Source organism: Natrix helvetica, assembly GCF_964273705.1.
Source record: "Natrix helvetica genome assembly, chromosome: 1".
Taxonomy (NCBI): Eukaryota; Metazoa; Chordata; class Lepidosauria; order Squamata; family Natricidae; genus Natrix; species Natrix helvetica.
In genome coordinates, this window is record NC_138548.1 from 290,079,976 (window position 1) to 290,104,115 (window position 24,140).

The 24,140-nt window shown below is 38.9% G+C and overlaps 1 long non-coding RNA gene across 1 annotated transcript in view; it reads left to right on the forward strand.

Moving 5' to 3' along the window:
• Positions 1-5,211: 5,211 nt before the first annotated feature.
• LOC309384082 overlaps positions 5,212-24,140 on the forward strand; it is a 126,526-nt gene continuing 107,597 nt past the window's right edge. The window contains exon 1 of the long non-coding RNA XR_014173961.1: positions 5,212-6,093. This is a non-coding gene — a long non-coding RNA (uncharacterized lncRNA). The remainder of the gene's footprint in view (positions 6,094-24,140) is intronic.

Genomic DNA, 24,140 nt, shown 5'->3' on the forward strand with positions numbered 1-24,140 from the left:
AAACCCAGGGATGTTCAAACTTGACAGCATTAAGACTTCTGGACCTCAACTCCCAGAATTCCTCCTCCAGTCATGTTGGCTCAGGAACTCTGGCATTGAAGCACGCAAGTCTTAAAGCTGTCAAGTTACAAGATCCTTGCACCCCTAACCCTTTAGGAAGAAAAAAGGAGTCTTGAAACCTGACAGCTTTAAGACTTGTGGACTTCAATTCCCAGAATTCCTCCTCCAGTCATGTTGCAGCGACGTCATCTGCATGGATGTGCTCCATCTTTGGTTTCTTCATTGTGGGCAGGGCTGCTGCTGAAGATGCTGATGATCCGGCAGTGCTGTTAGAGGAGGAGGAGGTGGCAGCAGTTATTCCGGTGGCGGCGGGGGCTTTGGGGCTTCACAACTATCATCAGTCGTCCCGTGCTCATCAAAACAAGTCCAGGGAGGTCCTTTGCGGGCGGCTAGTTCTAGCCGCCTGCAAAGGACCTCCCCAGCTTCCAGAGCTGTGGCAGTAGAAATCACTGCATGGCAGTTGAAAACTGCTGCGCGGTGTTTTCTTGCCATGTGTGGGGCTGCGCGGCCGCACACCTTAGAGGGAACATTACTCTCTGAATCCACAAAAAGCTTTATTCAGAAAAGAAAAGATGGGGAATTCCTCCATTTATGTTAAGGACTATAGCTAGTCCTTATTGTCTGGCTCATTCATATTTTCTGTGTGATTTAAGGTGCACAGAGATCTGAATAAACTAGACATATTCATATATTTTGAAGACATAGGTAGTCACGTTCATAACTTTATCTTTGTTATTGATTGCATAAATAATGCTGTCATGCTTAGTCCCTAGCACTTTAAAAGAGGAGGAATTTTCACTGGAAGTATGGAATAAATACTCTATTCTTTTAATACATTAATATTGAATTTCTATATTATTTACCTAGAAATCTCATTTATTTAATAGAGTTTATTGTTAGCTAGCTATGTACTGAATTGTATAGAAAGTATTTTTCAAGATATACCTACTTTCCACCATTTTGTGTAGTTATTCTTGTAATATTTCTTATAAGGAATGAATAGGTGTGAGATTCTCCATGTACTAAAACGTTTATTGACCCTAATGTATTCAGAACAGGTGGCCTATTATTCTTGTATCAATCTACTAGTTCAGAGTCAAGTATTTTAGCAGCACTGTCTTTTTGTAAAAGGTATAAGAGCAACCAAATACAACATTCAAACATAATTAGAATTACAACATTCAAACATAACTAGAATTGGAAATGGTGGAGCTATGAAGGATGAAATTAAAATAGATTTCAAAAACTAATCGTCCTGCAGCATTCTTTCCAGTATCTCTAACAGGCTTCTGTGGATGTTTTCTTACTGTTATTTGAATTAAAATGCTACTGCAGGAGTGTCCAATTCGATTTCATTGAGGCTGTATAAGGGTTGTGTTTGATTTTGGGGGGCCAGGGTGGATGTGGCCAGGGTGTGTGCAGCCAGCTTGATGTCACTCATGTCGGGGGCACCTGTGGTGGCCCACGTGCTCTGCCAGTGAAAACGTGGTCCCAAGCTCTGTTTTCGGTTGTGACGGCTTCCTGCAGCCTTCTGCCAGCAAAAACAGAGCTTGGGAAGGCTGCCCATGGCCCTCCTGAGCTCTGTTTTTGCTGACAGAGGCACTGCAGGCTGGTCCTTTGCTGTTTCTGGGACAGCCCCATGGACCAGATCTAAGTACCCCAATGGCTGGTTCTGGCCCTTTGATACTCCTGCGCTACTGCATCATTGCATGGAACAACTGTGATAATTTGGAAGTGTACCTATTCTCTATTGCTAAAAGAGATGTCTTAGCATTCTGGACCCCTAATTTGGTTCATTTTAAAGTTAGTATGAAAGGGAACTAATAATCTATTTCTTTTTTAATATACATATAACATCTTGGAGAGACTCATGATATAAATACTAAGCATTGATAGCTTTATCTCTCCATCTGGCTTTGAAATAATAACTTTTTAATATGTTTTTCCCCTTTTTATTGAGGTTGGGGACAGCTGAATTCTGAAAAAGAAATATGTTAGTCAAAGCGATAGTTGTCCTTGTGGCTTTTTCACTTTCCCATGGTTCATCCATCCACCCATCCAATTTGTATAGCTTCCTATCTCACTCAGTGACTCTAGGCAGCTCACAACAATTAAAATCATACTCAAATCACAAATGATTAATAGAAAACCTTACAAATCTATAAACCATTAATAGAAACAGCAGTAAAAACAGAAAAATAACCATAATCAGCAACAACACCTGTTAGTACCTCACAATCAATATAACCATTCAAGAGATTCTCCACAGCCACCAAACCCAAAATTCAATGGCAGAGACCTATAAAGGCCAGTAGGGTTCATTCTTTCTGCCAATTAAGTACTTTACAGACTTTGTTCTTCCTTACTGACATTCAATAGAAGATCATTCTTAGCCATCATCTAGAAAAATATTGCAGGAACCTTCAGATTTGAAATTCAGTTGAGAATTCAACCCTTTGATGGTGATGACAATTTACTGTGTATGCTGGTCATCATCACTATGGTACAAAAATGAAATAAAATCTATGGACTAGTCCTAATAAGGTAAAGTAAAGGTAAAATATGACAATATATGCTAGTCATTCCCAATTCTAGGGGGCAGTGCTCATCTCCGTTTCAAAGCTGAAGAGCCAGCACTGTCCAAAGACATCACTTCTGGTCATGTGACCGGAATGATTAAATGCAAAAGGCGCATGGAACACTGTTACATTCCCACCAAAGATGGGTCCTATTTTTCTACTTGCATTTTATGTGCTTTCGAACTGCTAGGCTGGCAGAAGCTGGACAAGTAACGGGAGCTCACTCCATTATGTGGCACTAAGGATTCAAACCACCAAACTGCCAATCTTTCTGATCAATAAGCTCAGTGTCTTAGCCATTGAGCCACCGCGTCCACTGGGCTACTAGTTCTAATACCCTCGATATATTTATAAATACTTTACTTCAAGGAAAATATATTCTATAATAATAATTATTATTATTATATCACTTGGTTTCATGTATTTTTGGGTATGGAAATTTAAAGTTTTCCATTACATTATTTGCTATTGCTGAATTATTCTTATAATTCTATTATTATCTATTTTGTTTCCTGCTAATCAAGGATGTTGTATATTTCTTTTGGAAGTAGGATAGAATAACAAAGCAGAGAAAAAGAATCCTATAGTTCTTTTAAAAAAAACTATAAATAGTTCACTTTTCTCTATTTTTCCAAGCAAAGTTCTAGTTCATCTGTAGCTGAATTAATTGGATGTGCAGAGCAAAGTTCAGAAAGTGAATAAAATTCTCAAAGATCATGAGATGTTGTTTTTATTTTCTCCTTTGTTTTAATTCTTTAAAATAAAGAAACTTTTGGGAAACTTGAAGAAAAGCTGTATTTGTATTATTATAATGAATGGAAATAAAATTATTTTGTAATTACATTCATCTTTTTGCCATTTCAGTCCTGAACTTGGTTATCTCTACAATTATTTTTACTCGTTGGGAATGTTCTGCTGAGTTTATCAACATTGATTGTCGACATTGCTTAGTTTTTTTAAAAAAATATTTTCTACTCTCTAATTAATTATTTTTACTCTCCCAATAATAGCAATAGCAATAGCACTGCTTATATACTGCTTCATAGTGCCTTTGCAGCGCTCTCTAAGCGGTTTACAGAGTCAACATATTGGCCCCAACAATTTGGGACCTACATTTACCCACGTCGGAAGGATGGAAGGTGTTAGGGATGTAACACTAGTCTTGGCTTGGCAATGTATATAAGCCATGATTGTAACAAATGTATCTGTTACTTTAAATGCTAGAGAGATGCAATTGGATGCTAATTGCTTTAAGCAGCCATATAAGGAGGAAGGAACTATTATGGTCCTCTCCCCGGATAGCTACTGATGTTCCTGACTGTTACTGTATGAGCTTTGTATTAGAGAGAAGACCGTGTATTGGATGGTGGCTAGTCTGTAACTAAGTTACCTGTCTACATGGTGAATTGTGCGTTGAGCAACTGTAACTTCACCGAGATGTAAATAGACTGTATATACTTCAAGACTGCTTATAGTCTGTTTGGAGACTATTTATCCTATTTTTGTTACGCAAGTAAAGCTATTCTTTGTTTTATCTTTGGTGGCTGTGAGTGACTATACAGCAGCTTATTCGTTACTACATTCTGCTGCTGAACTCTAGTCTCCTAACAGGGATAGACTTAACACTGGTTATGGGCCCAGTCTGACCATTGGTTCAAGGCCCAGTCTGCCCAGAGTACCATTAATAGCGATAGGGGAGCTGTAGTCGCTGCACACCGCCATAATAAGATAGCTATTTGTGGTAACTAATATTCCTAAGATGATAGCGAAAGAACAGGTGATGAATTTGTTGTCCGTCACCCGGCTGGATGGCACAAACTATGTTTCATGGTCCACGAAATGCAGTCTGCTATTGCAAAGGGCTATGGAATGTTTTTGCGTAACCTGCCAAATGTGTCTGCCTGGGATCCACAGAATGATGATGACTCCAAGAAGTTAGCTGAGCTTAACCGGGGCAATGAACGAGCAATGTGCATCATTGGACTCACGTTAGCAGACCAACAACTTGTACATATCCATGGTGAGGAATCAGCTGCGAAGTGTTGGGATACATTGAGAAGAATATATGTGCGTGACACTGTGGGAGCACATATTATTCTGACACGTAGACTATTCAGACAAGACTCCAGAAAGGAGGTGACATGTTGGCTCATTTGAACTGCATGAAAGCAATGTTCCAGGAGCTGCATGAGAAGGAGTTAATATTTTCTGAACTACACCAAGTCTACATTATACTGTCGTCGCTGGATGAGAGTTATGATGGGTTTGTTTCGTCTCTCGAGGTTCTATCCCGACAGCACCTAACATTGACTGATGTAACGTCACAACTGTTAGAAGAGTCCAGAAGGAGAGTGGAGAGAGAAACATTGAGAGAAGAACAAACTGAGAATATGAGTTTGACTCAATCAGCATATACTGTAAAGAAATGTTTTGTTTGTGGTGCTAGGGGGCATATATCTAGGTTCTGCAAGAAGGCAAAGGCACAGAACTCTAGAGAAGCTAAGAAGAAAGCTAACATTAATTTGACTAGGTTAGGAAACACACCTGTAAATGATACATGGATTATAGATAGTGGAGCGTCGATGTGCATAACTAGGAATAGACATAACTTTGTCAAAATGTCTTCAAGCAAACAACACGTGTCTTTGGCTAATGGGTGGAAGCTAAAGACAGCTGGGGAAGGAACTGCACATTGAATGTGTAAAAGAGAAATTGCATATGTTGTACGTGCGGAGACTTAAGTTTAATTTGCTTTCAGTATGGGCTTTAGTAAATATTGGTTACACAGTAACATTTAAAGTAGATACATGTCCCATAGAGAAAGCAGGTAAAATGGTTACTGCTAATTTAAAGAATGGTTTGTATGTAATGTCTGATGAAAGTGTAGTTAATTCTGTGTATACAAATGCTAAACCGCATGATGAATGCATACATTTGTTACACAGGCGTCTGGGGCATATTAACTTTAAAACATTACAACAAACGGCTAAACTAGGGGAAAGAATTAAGTTGAAGCCATGCACTAAGTATTTGAACTGTAACGTTTGCAGTAAGGAAAAGAGTAAGGCTAATCCTGCAAACAGGCTAGACGGCTTTAAGACTGAGAAACCTCTAGAAGTAGTATTTGCAGATTTGATAGGTCCCATGAAACCAAGTATTGGGGGGTGCACGTTATGTGTTGAGTATTGTGGACCACTATTCCAGGTATGGCTTTTGTTACTTACTGAAAGACAAAACGGAGACATTTCAGCAATTTTGCAATTGGATAAAGTTTGCTGAGAGAAAAACAAAACTTAAGGTAGTTACTATTGTAACTGATAATGGAACTGAATTTGTAAACCAAAGTTTCCAAACAATGGTAAAGAAAACTGGGATTCAGCATAAACGTGCTGCACCACATAGACCTCAACACAATGCATTTGTGGAAAGGAGAGGACAGTCATTGCAGGCAATGGTAAGGACGATGTTATCCGATTCAGGTTTACTGGATAAGCTATGGGGTGAAGCAATGATGTGTGCTAATCATCTTCTGAACAATGCTGTAAATGCTTCTACTGGAGAATTACCATTTACTAGGTGGCATGGTGAGAAACCTGACCTTAGCTACCTACATACGTTTGGAGTTCCTGCATGGGTTCATATTCCAGCACAGATCAGATTAAAGAGACAAACACGTGCATGGCAGTTAATATTTGTAGGTTATGATTCAAACCATAGATCTTATAGGTTTTGGGAACAAGGGACAACGAAGATCTACCATAGTGCTAATGCAAAGTTTCTGGAGCATGTTGGTTGGAACAAACTAGAAACTAATAATCAGGTAGTAATTGAAACCCGAGCAGACCAAAAGAATGAATCAGGAATACCAGAAACGAGTGATGAAGGGAAGGAGGAGCAAGTGATAAAGCAGGAGGACGTTCAGGATATAAGCCCTGAGTTACCCAGAAGGTCAACCCGTGTAACACGGCCACCTGATAGGTATCAGGCATCTGTTGCATGTAAGGTGGATAAAGTACCTGCTACATACAATGAGCTGACTACGTATTCAACTGAGGATAAAAAGGTAGGGCAAGCTGGATAGGGAGTTTAAGTCATTGCAGGATTTGGAGTGTTTGACAAGGCTGATTTACCTTCAGGTAAACATGCAAGGGGATGCAAACGGATATATAAGCGTAAAACCAGAGTAAATAGGAATTCTGTAAACCATTATAGAAGGGAATTAAATAAACCCTGATGAGTTCGGAGTTTTGGCGATGTTGATATAAAAGGTTCTATGTTTGATAAGGGATGCATTATGCATTGTATCTTGAACCTACATTATGTACTGTATTGTGTGTTATAAACCAATTGTTACTTGATATGGGAATAGAGTGTATAAAGTAAAATTATTGTATTGGAATATTGTATGTCTGAACACAATATAGCTCACCATTTTACTAAGGCACAAGGTGCTATAAAACACAAAAAATGTTGTGATGATTATGGATTGAAAATGTGAAGTTGTGTGTAAATACATTGACAACCAAAGAGGGGAGAATGTTAGGGATGTAACCCTAGTCTTGGCTTGGCAATGTATATAAGCCATGATTGTAACAAATGTATCTGTTACTTTAAATGCTAGAGAGATGTAATTGGATGCTAATTGCTTTAAGCAGCCATATAAGGAGGAAGGAACTATTACGGTCCTCTCCCCATAGCTACTGATGTTCCTGACTGTTACTGTATGTGCTTTGTATTAGAGAGAAGACCGTGTATTGGATGGAGGCTAGTCTGTAACTAAGTTACCTGTCTACATGGTGAATTGTGCGTTGAGCAACTGTAACTTCACCGAGATGTAAATAGACTGTATATACTTCAAGACTGCTTTTAGTCTGTTTGGAGACTATTTATCCTTTTTTTGTTACATAAGTAAAGCTATTTTTTGTTTTACCTTCGCTGGCTGTGAGTGACTATACAGCAGCTTATTCGTTACTACATTCCTCTGCTGACTTCTAGTCTCCTAATGGGGATAGACTTAACAGAAGGCTGAGTCAACCTCGAGCCTGGTGAGATTCAATCTGCCAAATTGCAGTCAGCTGGCAGTCAGCAGAAGTAGCCTGCAGTATTGCACTCTAACCATTGAGCCACCAATGCTCAAGTAAAGCTGTTCAGAGTTACTGAGACATAAACATCTGTTCTCATGATAGAAGAGAACAGATAATCCTACAGCTGGTGACTTTTCTTTTACCTTGGTGAATCTCTTTTGCCACAGTATGCCTAACTACTCTTCTGGGACTGTGCCATAGGTGCCAGAGTGTACAGTTTTTAGCAGTACAAGATTATAATTACAAATCTAATGGCCATTAGAGCCATAAGGATGTGAATAGACGTTACTGGAAGATTTTCTATGGTGAACTGGTTGCTGCAGAATGACTGTGGTAAGGCCATCAGAGGTCTGTAGAAGATGGCTCATTTTAATTCAATACCATACAGCAGGCTAGCTAGTGGGTTAGATGAGATCTTCTTTGTCTCTGCTAATAAGCTTCCAGAATGCTATGTTTACATTGAGCAACAGGGGGTTTGCAATCAACCTACATGTTTTTTTTAAATTACCCCCCATTAACTAATTTGATAAGATAAGGAAAGAAGGGAACTGTCCAAAGGCCAATTTCTGCACCTCCATACTAATTAAATGGAGGAATCTCTCAGCTCTGGCGGTTCTAAAAATGGTTGCAAGAAACACAACTTGAAATTTTTGTGAGAATGTTTCTGATGGTATGGGAGTGTTCCAGAGGGTGACACTCTGTCTCTATGGAAATGTGTGCTTTTGTGCCTTCTCCCCTTCCCCTGTGAGATATATCTATGCAAGACGTCTGCACAATTTTAGAAGGATGGTTGCCATAAGGATGGATGCTGTGATGAATGAAAACAGTTTACCTTTCTTCAGTTGATCTTCCAGGCACAGAAAGTGAAATATTACAAGAGTAAATGACAGATGTAGTGCACTCAGCAGTAGTGATTGAAGGACAAACATCTAATATTTTCTGAGCAACCTACAGCTATATCTCCTAGTTTCCACATATTTCATCATACTGCAAATATGCCTGTTGAAGATGAGAGAACTGAGCGGTAGAGAAAGAGGGGGGGGGAATCTGAGCTGTGAAATCACTTTGTAGTCAATTTATTTTAACATCCAAAAGTGTCATGGTTGAAGAGCACAGGTAAAATTGTTCATTATGAATCAAGCTGGAACTAACTGTCATAAAAGTACACCAATTAATGCCTCCCAAATCTTTTCATTTTAACTTTTCCTCCCCCTCCCCCCCCAAATATTTACATAGGGAAATACTCTCCAAATGTCTGGCTCACTAAATGAAAGTTTGGAAGTTTCTGATTCAGTTCACTTGGGAGGAAACTTGATTCAGTTTAAACCTCTCCATAATTTTTCTATGTCAGAGTGACTCAATAGTGGCCTTGGCTGATTCAGATGCATAACTGAGTTTTGAATTATTTTCTCAATGTTCCAATTTAAATTTAATGAATCAGTTTATTTGCTGTTTCTCAGGTTAAAAGACTAATTCTTCAAATTGATCCTAACATAACAAACATCATAACAGACTGAATTATTTGCAGAGTCCCTATTAATTATTGATTATTATCCTTTCTGAAGTTAGACTGCTTGGCCAGTTTAATCTGTATTGGAAGCCTTCATAATATTTTCTCCATCCTTGATATAGAAGTTGAAACATATTAAGACTTACAACAATGCATTCCCTGCAGTTACTGTTCGTGTTGCTGGAAGTAAGGCCCCAATATATTTAGCTGGAATCTGTTTTCTATCCTACAATTCTCAAAATTCCATACTGAAGTTAGGACTGGAGTAATAACTACTGTGGTGAATAATTCTGCATTATTCGTCTGAATGGATGCTATAAACTCATTTACATAGTCTTTGTTTCAAATTGTTTTTTAGAGCTATATATATAAATGTTCAACCATTTTGCAGCCATATCATCAGCTTTGAAAGATGTCTAATAGTTTCCTAATCAGTTCAGAGTATTGCCTAGTCCAAATATTCTGAATTAAAAAAAAACTTTTCACGTACACCTATATAGGCACGAATGCAATAGCATAACTTTTCAGGAGAGTTAGAACAAGAGAAAACAGGTTTAATTAAATAGAATCCAATGTAAGGAATAAGTTATATTTAAACTTATTTTTTAATGTGCTCATGACCTAGTTATCTGCAGGATCGCATCCTACCACACACGTCCCTGCGACCTATCCGCTCACACAGGGAGGGCCTTCTCCTGGTGCCGTCCGCTAGGCAATGCCAGCGGGCGACACCTAGGAGTAGATCCTTCTCTGTGATGGGCCCAACCCTCTGGAATGACCTCCCCCCCGACATTAGAACCACTACTGACCTCCGCTCTTTCCGACAGAAACTGAAGACACACCTGTTCCGACTGGCTGGTTTGGCATAATTTACAACGTCTACCCCCCCTGGCATATACTTTTTACTGGCTTTTAGAGGGATAGTGTATAAATTGTATGATATTTTAAATTTTATATTGTTTATTTATTAGCTGTACAGTTTTGGTCTATTTTATCCTCCTCCTATGCATACATGTATTTTATTTGGTGTTTTTTAATACGGACTGTACACCGCCCCGAGTCCCTTTCGGGAGAGGGGGCGGTATATAAGTGCTAATAATAAATAAATAAATAAAATGACTTTGTTTTTTGCTTTTCACCAGCATAGGAAGAAAGTGTATTAAGTACTATCACTTTTTTGTTTGGAGACGGTAGGTAATCAAATGTATAGGAAAAAAATGGATCCTGTTATGAGAGAAATAGTTTGATAAAGATTTGTGCAAAGAGGGAACAGGTAATTTCTATTAAGCTCAAAGCAGAATTCCCAGCAAATAATACATTGGAGAAAAAACCTTATGGATGATTTGAATTGGAGTACAGCAAATTAGGGGCATTTGTTCCTCTCTGGGTGAATTAAAAAAGTATTCCAAATTGCTCTGATTTCCTCTGGGTTTGGAATTCATATTAAGCTCATAGCCCTAGTAATTTCTCTTCTACTTTTGCTAGTATGATTTTGTTGATGGGGCTGATGAGATGAATTCTCAGATGCCTGCAGAGAAAAGCACATGCATTCCTTCAGCTAATGAAAATAAATGATAGTTTGGACAAATGACTTGAGGATAGACAAGTTGAAGAAGAAGGAAAATGTCAGCAGGCAGATGCAGCAGACAATAAAAGAATGCTGAACACCAAACATCTAAAATGTTCTGCAAAAAGTCAAACCAAGCCAAAGCAAGCTACAATCACGCACATTTCACAGGCCAATCTAAATTACAGGAATAATAGCTAGCCAGCTGCCAATGGTAAGTCGATTGCACCAAAGCAGAAGTAGCTCAGTACTTTTGAAGTTTTGAAGCCAGTTGTCCCTAGGGATGCTGGGTACTCCCTGATTTGAAGATGCATTTGGCCCTTTGAACATCCCACCCAACTCTTGAAACCCATGAAAATAAGAGAATGCTCATGCCTCCCTCTTGGCAGAAAGCAATTGAGTTCTCTTCTGTTTTGACAGCCTGCTGCATTTCTTTGACAGCCATAGAAAAATGAGTTTTCCCTAATCTGTGGTTGAGAGGGAAACATGGTACATTCTGTACTTTTGCTATTCTGCACAGAGTGGGTACCTTCTCCATGCTGAGCATGGAATGAGTCTTCTCAAGATAGGAGAACTGATGTACTTCCCAACCTGATTTTTCTGACAGAAATCAAACTGGGTTGCAAACCTGTAGGAAAGCAAACAGTTTTGCTCGATTCTTCTGATACTTACTGCAGTTTACATTGATACACGTAGCTTGTTTCTGAGCTTTTGGTTTAGGACAGTATATTTCATTTGCTTCCTTCACTCTATTTGTAAATTGCCTACTCAAAAGACTGAGTAGTTCTTTACTCAGTCTTTTTAAATAGCAAATCCAATGAATTCTTTTCAGTCAACATTTTTCAATAGAGAGTTCTTATGGAGAAAGAAGCTATCCAAATATATAGGAGAATAAATATAGATGTTTAATACAACAGTTGTTTTCAAGATTTTCCTTGTTATGATTGCACAGTTCCTCTCCCCCTTTTCATCCAAATTCAGTGCTGACTCCAAAGTCAATTGAGCAAGTGCATAAAAAGCTATTCCAATTACAAAACCCTCTTTAAAATCTCAAATACATATGTGCCTTTTCTGTTTATGAAAAAAAAATGTCTTGCACTGGTGGATATGCCGAGGAATGTGTCCAGATCTTATTTATTTATTTATTTGATTTCTGTCTTGCCTTTACTGCTTTACTCAAAGTAGTGAACTTAATATTCCTCTTTCCTCCTCCTATTTTCTCCATGACACCCTGTGAGGTGCATTGGGATCAGAGAAAGTATCTGGTCCAAAGTCACCTAGCCGGCTTTCATGCCTACGATAGGACTAGAACTCACACTTTCCTTGTTTTTAAGCTGGCATCTTAACCATTAGACCAATTGGCTTTAAGCATACAAAGTATGCTCACTGCAACTGTATTATGACATGGTAAGTTAACCCTGCTCTTACTTTCTTAGCATCCCAACAAACTTCCTAGACATCTCAAAAGCCTAGAACAGTGATGGCTAACCATTTTGTCCTCATGTGCTGACACCACATGCACACACACCCATAATGCAATACACATGTGACACCCTCCTGTGTCCCGCCTCCTGCACATACATGTGAGACACCCCCCTCTCCACTTCCCTGCCCCTTGCATGGGTTGCAACCCCCCTGTGCCCCATTGTGAGCCTAGCACGTCTCCCTGAAGTCTTCTGGGACCATACCCCCACGCTCCCCCCATTCCCTGCGCACGGGCGCACATCTCCCACATGCACGGCAGAGACTCAAAAATCAACAGGCCAGCAAGAGGTGTGCGCGCATGCACAGTGGATCTGAGCTGGGTGACGGCTCAGGTTCCTGCAGAGAGGGCTTTGTGTGCCATCTGTGGCACATATGCCATACGTTCACCATCACGGGCCTAGAAGAATGAAACCCAGAATAACAGGCATGACTTTTATATATGTTTTGTTGTCCCAGATTTCAAAACTATATAGGGCAATGATTCAGCAGCTCTCATTGCAATTTCTACCTTCTTCAGTTCCTAGTCTAAGCTTTGCATTCTCCTTCCAGGTGTCACCTTGAACCATTACAATAGCCACATAACAGATGAGTTCAGTCTTGCTTCCTATTCTGTCATTGAGAATGATTCTTGAAAGTCCCATTCCTTGCTAGTTAAAATAACAGCTGCTAAATAACATGCTGGCCATTAATCATGAGCAAAATGGATTTCACCAAGAGAGCCCGTCTATATGCCTTACAAAAGGAGGTGAGGGGGAAGTTGTACCTTTTTATTTATACATTAAGAATGATGTCTTTTATTATTGCATTTCTTTAAAAGATTATAGAGAACATCAATGGTGGCAGAATATTTTTTTTAAAAGAAACTTACAGAGAAATAGTTAATAAGAACTGCTACTTTATTTTCTGATTTACAGAACAAAGAACTTATTCTCTGTGTTATCTTTCAGTGGGTTCCTGAACAATTCTCCAAAAGTAGCAATAAACACGAAGCTGTCATGTAATAGACACTGTATTTTACACTGCCTACAGGGAATCACTTTTAAAAGTCTATAACCTACCGCAGATTTTTTATCTGAGTGGCTCAGTCACATAAAAATAAGAATTGATTAAAAAAAAAAGAGTCATATGCCTGGCTTCATCTTATGAAATGAGTGAACAATAAATTAAGGTATTATATTAAAACTTCCCCCAACGTGACAATTAGAAATAGCAGGCACAAATGATTAGGTTATCAATTTCAGGCTTTGAATGGTGTATGATATTCGTAGATTCCTTTAGCAATGGATCAATCCTGTCAGCTGTCCTACTGACCCACATACAATAAAAAGAGACACCCTTTTAAGGGTACAAAAGAAATCCACCACAGATTTTTCCCCTGACATAAAAATACCATGATCCACAAAAGTGGACTCTGCTGAAGCTGAATGCTATCCATGAACATTAAAAACACTTTTTCTCTGGCTATCTGCATTACTCTGACCCAACTACTAAATAAAATGTAGGGATGCTCTAAACCAGTGGTTCTCAACCTGTGGGTCGGGACCCCTTTGGGGGTCGAACGACCCTTTCACAGGGGTTGCCTAAGACCATTGGAAAACACATATTTTTGAAAAAAATACGGAAAACATAAAATAATCTTATGGTTGGGGGTCACCACAACATGAGGAACTGTATTAAAGGGTCGTGGCATTAGGAAGGTTGAGACCCACTGCTCTAAACAGTGTAGAAACATAATATTTTTGGGTGGGACAAGTTACAAAGTTAGAAAACCAGTTTTCCATGCAAAAAGTGTGGGTGCATACAGTAGGTGTTTGCCGCTAAGTATAGTAGATGAAACTTTCAAAAATAAAGACACAAAAGCCATCCCGCAATCTTTTTCTGCTTATGCTGCTCTTTTGCAGATGACTTTAATTTGCATAGTGTTTTCAGCTCAGTGACAACTTCAAACATTGTTTAATATCATAAATTGCTCTAATTATGGTTATAACTTGTCCCGCTTGCAGCTGTACTCCCCTCCCCCCATTAGTCCCAAATTCAGATGGAGAGAATAGACTGTCTTGGAATATATCTATCTATCTATCTATCTATCTATCATCTATCTATCTATCTATCTATCTATCTATCTATCTATCTATCTATCTATCTATCTATCTATCATCTATATCTCCACCCTATATTGTCCTGGTCTTGGTTTTGTGTAGTATTTCAAAACATCAGTTTTGATCATAGCTGATATACATGAAAGCCTCAGTCTTACCTTTGAAATTCCTGGGTTTATGGCATGTAACCTAACTAACTTAAACTGATTTAACTTGAAAACTTTTTTTAAATCATTAAATAACTATAGGATAGTGAGAATAGACAACATTATGATGGCCAAGTTGCCTTTTAGAACAACCTGTAAAACTTTAGGAGAATGACTCCTTAGCACTCTTCCTTTCTTGTTATTAGAGGTAATCAGTCAAGGCAATCAAGATTATTTCAATGGGTATTTTGGTAATAGTTTCAGGTCTTAAGCCAGACTGAAATAGAGCTATATAATTGGCTTCTTCCAAGCACCCATGGTCACAATCCTGTCTGTTACAAGTGAGGTAATGTTATTTCCTATTTCAAAATAGTGGGTTGATTAACTCTGATATCCATTAGGGACAAGGGTCTAGGGAACAACTAGTTGTCCTAACCTCTATTTATACTCTCAGGTATATTAATTCAAACTGATCTCATAAACTTTGACCAAACAGTGTTGCCATAAAATCCAAGAGCCGACATGGCGCAATGGTTAGAGTGCAGTACTGCAGGTTACTTCAGCTGACTGCTAGCTGCAGTTTGGCAGTTCAGATCTCACCAGTTCAGTGTTGACTCATCCTTCCATCCTTCCGAGCAGTGGCGGGATACGACCGGTACGCCCCAGTACGGGTGTACCGGTGCCTGCTGGGAGCACCAGGTACCATTCCGGTATGGTGCTCTATCGTTCCGGTATGGTGCTCCCGCCCACCCTCCATACCTGTATTTCAGCTGTTTGGGGCTTCAGCGCACGTGCACAGTGCGTACGGCGCCTGTGTGATGGTCTGCCAAGCAGCTGGAGCGTCACGGCCAGTAAGTATGCATGTGCATGCTGCACGCGTGTGTGCGCATGTGCTGCACACATTCATGTGGTGGACGCCCGCCCCTGTTGTACTGTACCGGTTGCAACAGGATCCGGAACCCACCACTGCTTCTGAGGTGGGTAAAATGAGGATCCAGATTGTTGGGGGCAGTATGCTAACTCTGAAAACAGCTTAGAGTGGGCTGTAAAAGCACTACAAAGCAGTATATAAGTCTATGTGCTATTGCTATTGCTATATGGTCTCTAGCAGGGCTGTCAAACTTGCAGTCCATGGGCTGTATGCGTTGCGCGCTGGCCATGCCCATGTTGGGTTTAGCAAAGTGGAAAAAAGTCGTGATACATCACATGACAACACTGTGACGATGCGAGTTTAACACCCTTGGTCTATAGTATAACAACTATGGTAGCTAATTTAAAGAATATGTTAGCAATCGTATCCTCAAAGGACCTGATAGTACAAATGTTATATTATGATAGGCTATTCAGTGGTCAGCTGAGAACTTGAGTTTAGAAAATGCCCCCTCCTGAGGTGGATTAAGTCTTTTCTGCTGCCACCACTGCTACACAGAACATATGATTTCATACACCGTATTTATTACCATTGGTGAATGCATTGGTCCAATTCATTATGTCTTCCTATTTCTTCAAACTGTAGTATGGTCAAAGTATCTCAAAACAAAAACATATTATGGTATGTTTTATGTCTTAATGGAACAAAAAACTGGCATTGATACTCAGATGTCTTCCCCAGTGTATATAGCAAAGTCTTTGAACATAAGGTCAGAAAATAAAGAGTTTTCCTCTCGCTTTTGAGGAGAACAACTTTTACCCATTTATCACACTCAACCCAATATGTCCCTGAAAGACTTCAGAACAGCTTAAGACATTCCCAGACTATATCCTTCAGGGAAGCAGTGAAGGAGATGGTACTGCTCAGCTTTACCCAAAGTAATCCATTCCCTTTGGGATATGGATCTGTGGAGTTTCATAATTGCATCAAATAGACTGAGAAATGATGCCAACTCTAATCCTGAATTTATTTATTAAATGACCTTCAGTATATTTAATTTATATTATATAATATATTGGCTACTGGAGGATTTGCAGCTCTTCCTCCACAGAAGCATATAGTACATCTTGGATACTTATTTGAATAAATAAATATATGTATTTAGGGGTTATATGTATATTTCTGAATATTTATGTGTGGTAGTTAGATCAGATGAAAAGGGCTTCCATTATTTGTCATTTTGTCTCAATTTTGCTATGATCTTAATGCATTTTTAAAGTGTGTAACTGATGAGTTTGCTATCTAGGCATTGCAAATAAATATTAGTATGACCCACTATGCCTTTTATCTTGCATAAGTCATACATTTGTCACCCAAAATGTGATCATAGCAAAAATCTATGGAATTTACATATTACCTATTTTAATATTTACTATATAATTCAAATGCACAGTGCTTTCCTAACTACCTAGAATCATATGATCCTTAAACCAGAAACTGTATCAGGAACGAAATGACCCTGGTTTCTTGATGGTTATTTTACTGACCATGAAAAGTCAAGTAATGTTGACAGGAGCTCCTGTAGAATGATTGGAGAAGCTCTAATAGAAGAGAACATATGTAGCTCAGGGTTGAAATGTGGAGTCCTTGGGGCTCTCTGAGCTTGGTTGTTTGCTTGCAGACTTTTTATTACCTGAGTAGGTGACATCGTGATGTTATCTAACTGGTTAATAAAACATCTGCAAGCAAACGACCAAGTTCAGAAAGTACCAATGACTCCATAGATTGAGAAATTTTCATTCCCCTAGAGTTGTGCTTCCCTCCCTGAGTAGACTCATTTTAGTGTGTGTACAAATGAACTTCAAGGCTTTTGGAACTCATTAGGGTTTGGGGAAAAAAAAACACCTGGAGATCTTGGACCCACCAGGAAAGTAGGATTATACCATTATTTGTTTCTATTGCTTTGCTTTCTCAAAGGCTTCAGATAATTCACAATCAGATACCATTCACAATCTAGTGCAAGTAGATTGTGAATGGTATACCTTACAGATTTGTTGAGCACAATTTTGTGTTGCGGCCTTCAATATGATCTGCAAAGAACAATTAAAACTCAGACCACAAGTCTTCTGAACAGTTTTTATCCCAGTGCTATAATTGCACTTAACAATGAATTAAAGAGCCATCATCAGTGAGCTGTTGGATAGCATTACTTGGTTTGTTATGTGAAAGCTTGGGTGATTTAGGGGCAGGGAATTTTGGTGTGTGTGTGTGTGTATTGTCATGTGTGTTGGGCCTGGTCTCTAGGTGTTATGTAAATTTTATTGTATGGGTGTACAGTGTATATACATACAATGAAAATAAAGTAGTCTTATTCTTATTCTAAAGGAACACAAGCAAGCAAGCTTTCAGCTTTTTGGCCTAATTTTCCAATGCAATAACCCAATTTACTGATGTGTGTTTGGTTTACAAAATGCTAAGCTATCATAAACCATACACACATCCAGGCTGCAGAAAGCTAGGTAATTAGGACAAGGTGTACAAATTAAACCACTCTTTTAAAACTTCAAACCAGCTAACTTCTGACATACAGTACTGCCAGGGCTTCTGGGACCAAACCCAATTAACATCTGAGTATTTTATAAGCATCATTTTAATTGCATTTGTATGCAATCGTCTCTCCAAATGCCTTTCAAGGTGCTAGCTCTTGTTCTGATTTTATTACTTCGGTGATTTAAATCCACTTTCTCTGTGCTTCCTGTTAATAATGACTAGTGCTCCTCCAAATGATAGCCAAACATAAACCAGTCTCTCTAAAGAATTATACTTTTAAACTATTACACTTAACTTTACTATTACATTAAAAAAATGTTTTCCCATCTCTATTGGAACGTAATGCCAGGCAATTATTTTGATCAAACTGTCAGATCTGCAGTGTTCTGCTAAGGGATGCTTCACTTTCCATCATTTAGTTATAGTTCTTCCTTCTGGCCTGCATAAAGTACTTTTTAGATTATTGATTATTGCAGACATTTCCCCCCATGAAAGCTTAGTGTGGTCTCTGGGATCGAGGAGGAGGGCAGCCAAGTCAGTAAAGACAGACAAGAGGAAGGGTGATATGATTGTTTCTTTGAGGATGAAAATATTCTCTTCTTTTGGGTTAAAAATATTCTCTTTTAATTTGTGGTGAGGATATAATAGTAATAGTTGCTGCTTTATGTTTTAGTCTCTGTACTTAATGAGTCAGTTGACATGTAAGATGCAAATTAATGGCTTCTTCTTTTTCTGGCTCTCATAATTGGTCTTTCCAGCAGAAAAGTGAGCATCAGTTTCCTAACAGAGTTAGGTACTGAAATTTACTGAAAAGGAAGCTTCTGAATTACCATGTGATATTTGTGGAGCTTATTAAAAGAGTAATGGAATTTACTCTAGAAAATGCCAAATCTTTTTCACACTGAGATTTATACCTGGTCTTTCAATGGTGTTCACTCTCCCCAAATTGGAGATCAATGTTATTTGAATTTAAGTTACATATAATAACATGAAACTATGAACTATGGTGATGGAGAAGACTCCCTTGGACTGCAAAGTGATCAAACCGGCCAGTCCTAGAGGAGATCAACCTGACTGCTCTTCAGAAGGCCAGATCCTGAAGATGAAACTTAAGTACTTTGGCCACCTAATGAGAAGGAAGGACTCACTGGAGAAGAGCCTAATGCTGGCAAAGATTGAGAGCAAAAGAAGAAGGGGACAACAGAGAATGAGGTGGCTGGATGGAGTCACTGAAGCAGTCGGTGTGAACTTAAATGGATTCCAGGGGATGGTAGAGGACAGGAAGACCTGGAGGAACGTTGTTCATGGGGTCACAATGGGTTGGACATGACTTCGCAATTAACAGCAACAACACTTTATGTAATTACTTCCCAAGTAGTTGATACAGTGACTCTTCCATCATATGAACAATTACTGTATACTGGAAATCTCTGGAGGGGTAAACCCACTATATGAGGGGATCACAGGTGATCCTGGGACTTCAGAGTATCCACACTTGGTACACTATGCACAATAACATACATGGTGCAATGTGTATATATGTGTGTAAGAAGAAATACTTGTGAAGAACAGGAGGAAGAGCTGCAACCAAGATAATGTCCGGATAAAAGAAATCTGAATTCTAGGCAGAACTGTAATCTGAGAAAATATCTCAGACAAGCCCCTCCCTCATGCTCATGAAGATAAAGGATAGGGGGTGAAGTGCATTCAGACTTGCATGATTCTCCTACTATAACCTTATAATAAAAGTTGTATTAGCCTGTGTGTCTTTGCTTTCCATGTTTGGTCTACCTTGGAGGGCTGGTGGCACATGTCCAAAAAGTAAACATGATGGTCATAGCTGCTTGATTAAAGTCCTGGTCCTCTGGTACATGCACGCTACATCCATGTACCCAGGGGCAGGGCTTTAGTCAAAACTAACATCTTGTCTTAAGGATCGCCAAGGATTCTCCTGACTGTATATTTTCATTCTTTGACTGGCAGTTCAGCTTTAACAACTTTATTGTTTTCTGTATTCTCAGTTCCCGTGATAACCCTAAACTCGAGGCTATGCTTAGTGTTAGCCCAACAGCCAAAGGTTGATGTGATAGCACTAGATTTTCAGAGGCTTTAAGATGAGACCTTGCCCTGGGGTAGTTCTACATTCTCTTTGTATCCCTGCCTATGGATTGGTCTTGTTCTTGTACCTCCTTCTCTTTCAAAAGCCATAACAGCGAAAGCAGAGGAAATGTCAAGATTTCTGGACATTAATTGCTAGCTTCTGTCTAGGATGTGGGTCTTGCAGTAAGCTGCAAGGATTGGGATACCTCTTCAGCTCTACACACTGTTGCTTTTGTTGGATCAACTGAAAATATACTTAAAATATATGCATAAAATGAAATTAGATTTTAAAAAAAATTTAAAGCATTCTATAAGATTAATTTCACCTTTTGCACCCTAGTATATACTCCATGGCTATTGCAATACTCTTCCAATCATCCCATCTAGCAACTGTGGTACTTGGGAGTTATTGGGTTTATATGATTCTGGGATGTGTATATTTTCCTTCATTATTGGGGCTATTCCAATGTATTTGGGAGGCATGCTGGGAAAGAGCAAATCATTGATACTATACCATTGTGGATTTGATTGTAAATGATTGAAAAATAGTTTAGACAAAGAAGAGTGTTGATTATTGGTTTAATATTTGATTTATTATTATTTGATAATAGTAACAATTAAATCATGTCTAACTTGTACCTTACTCAATCAGGTGCAGATTGTCAACCATACTATTTTTTCTAGTTGATCTTGTTGGGCAAAAAATGTCTTTAGTCTGAAGGGTCTAAATGCAGCAGAAATTTAAAAATCCACAGAGGAAGAACTAGTCTCACCAGCTCCCATGTCTGGTTAGTTTGAAGGTGACCAAAGGGTGCATTCTTGCAGAAGAAGTTGGGGAGAGGAGAATTAGAACCATTTGTCCATAACTGTCTCATTCCGTCATAATATACTTAAAAGGGGAGGAAAACTAAACCCTCCCTAGCCAAAGAACATAGAGTAATTCCAAATTCCCAACCCTGATTTTTTCTTCTTCCCCCATCCTAATTGCACTTACCTTCAGTTTTCTGTAAGTGGAATGCAACTTACAGAGAATTGATACTTGTGAAGTTACCCAGGTTGAATTTCTGCTCTCTGGAAAAAAATATTAGATCCTAAAAATGTAAATGGCTTGTCCTGTAATATTATAAACTTTTTCTCTTGACTGAATGTTTTGCCAACCAAAATAGGCAGCAGTGATCATGGAGCTGTCTGAAGTCATTCAGAAATGGTATTTATCATCACTGTAGTGTGTGTAGCGCATGATAAACATGAGTATGTACAAACCATCTGCCGTGGCATTTGGGATGCAGCGCTCAAAGGAAAGAGACATTTCTTCCTTCCAATGCATGATACATTCCAATCCTGTACGAGGAGACTTCACAGTGCCACCTAATGCTCTCCTCTACACAGTCCTTCCTCAAAATGGCTTTCATATTTGCTTTGCATGAGAATCATTGTCAAACTGAAGCTGTACTTGCACCAAATAGAAATGCCAGCTGGTAGGTGAATTATTTCTAAAACACATAAATAAAATTTTAATAATTTAATTATAATGTTTAAATAATAAATAATAGATTAAATAAATAAAAATAAATAAAGCAATGTACTTTCTTATATATTTGTTTTTCCTTGACTCAGTCAAGGAGAATAGGTGAATACACATTCACATTCTATATGCATCATGGTTTACTTATTTCCCTCTGTTGGAGCCTGCACATTGCTCATAAACTTGCCAACCCTTTCCAAATGTTCTCTTCTATGAACCAGAACCAAATGCTGGTGAAACAACAGCCTTGATTCCCACATGCACAATGATCCTAAGATCTGACTACGTATGTGATATCTCCATGCATATTTTAGAAGTATGGATGGAATTTGGGATCTCATCTTCTGTGACAGAGAATCCAGTTGAAAACTAACCAATAAATAATGGTATGTGCTATTACACTCATCACGTGGAACTTCTTTTTTGTGTATTCTTCCTCTCCTGTTTTCACAAGGGCAACTAGGGTTGATGCTTTGGGTTGTAGGATCCAGAACTTCCTAGGCAAACAGGCTAACTAACTAGGTGTATTAAGGGCCCACAGGAACTGATGCTGCTTTCCATGGTTGTTAATAAATAAAAGACTGGGAGGAAAGGCAGATGGTGGGGTATGCAGTTTCCTAGTCCTGTATGTCCATTTAATTGGGTTGATTTTTAAAAGCGATTATCTTTTTCAACAACAAAATAGGACCCATTCCTGAGTAATGAGCTTAGCACCAGGGCAACTGCAGCAAACTCAGTTTTATTCCTGTCATCATTATGAAGCTAAGATTTAGATGAATTTAAAATGTTAAAACTACACACACACACCGATTTTGGTTTTTCTCTTTAAATTGATACTTTTGATATACAATGTAGTAGGGTGGTCTTTTGTGCTAGCTTCGGGAATGTATAAGCAGAAGTACATAAAAGCAGAAATGAAGAAAAGCATCATTTGGGATGCTTTAGAAGTGAATTATACAGGTAGACATTGGTTTACAACAGTTCACTGAAACACTGAACAGCACTGAAAAAAGTAACCTATGGCCATTTTTCACACTTACAACCATTGGAGCATCCCCATGGCCACATGATCAAGGTTCAGACTCTTGGCAACTGACTCATATTTATGACAGTGGCAATATCCCGGGGTCAGATGCAATTACTTTTTGTGGCCTTCTGACAAGCAAAATGAATGGGGAAGCCAGGTTCACTTAACAACACTGTTATTAATTTAACAACTGCAATGATTCCCTTAACAACTGTGGCAAGAAAGGTCAAAAAATGGGATAAACTCACTTAACAAATGTCTCACTTAGCAATAGGGTCAGCCCCGGCGCTCTCAGAAGCTCGCAGCTGGCATTCCGCTGGTGGGGAGATTCGTGACTTGGATTGCTGCTGTCAATTAGAGGTCTTTCGGAAATCTGACAACAGGTCTTGCTGTGCCAAGAGCTTGAAGGACCTTCGGATCCTGCAGTGACTTTCATATGGAACAGCACCAGTGCAGGCGTGGCAATGTAAACCATCATGTCTGTCACGTCATCGGAGTATCTTGGGTGTATTGCGCATGCGTAGGAGAGAGCGGGGCACAGGAGGGTTTAAATGGTGGAGGGAAGTACAGAATTACAGCCTTGACTTTAATTCACTCATGCTTTGCACTGTGTGTGTGTTTTTTTAAAATTTTTTATTGATTTTAGAAATTTTACAAAGGAAAAGGGGTTAAGAGGTTATGGAACATTTTGACAGCTACATCGTACGGGGGGGGGGGGGGGGGAGAAGCCCCCCCGGGTCTTGCAACTTTTACAAAAAGGAAAAATAAGAAGCTATGAACATTTGCATAGATATTAGCAGTTTTAGGCTTACACAAAATTGTCAGTATGTTTCAATCATATTACTTTTGTTACTTCCTTGAAAATACATTGTAACAACATTTGGAATAGTGTTTCAATTCACTTTTGTGATCTGAGTCTTCTTGTTGTCACATCCTCCCCCCTGTCCACTGGCAGGGCCTCAGCCCCTCCCTGTTTTGTTTCTTGTGTGACATCCCCCATGTCACCTGAGAGAGCAGTATGTTTTTTCATGAAAGCCTCTGCTTCCGCAACTGTATTCATTCTGATTCTACTGCTCTCCCAAAAAATCAACATGCCTTCTGGTAACAACCACTTAAACCAAACCCCATTATTATATTTTTTTTTTTTGCTAAGAAGGTATATTTCCTTTTCTTATCTCTTACTTTCTTTGGGATCTGCTTAAGAATGGTTAGTTTTGCACTGTGTGTTTGTTGGAAGTACCGGAACAGGCTTATAAAGATTACATTTATCATGAACTACCTGCTTAGTCATCTTGTTTGTTTTCTTTGCCTGAACGGAACCTAATAAACAGAAATTTTGGGCTCAATTGTGGTTGTAAGTCCAGGACTATCTGTATACATTTTCACCTGAAGGATTAAGCATACAGGTATGTGCTTGTACGGCCTAAAATTACCTAGTTACACCACTGCTTGCTAAAAAAATCTAATGGGAACAATCATCCTGAGTTTCCATTTACATTCCTCCTGTCTTTTTATCCTTTTTGCCATTTTTAAACAA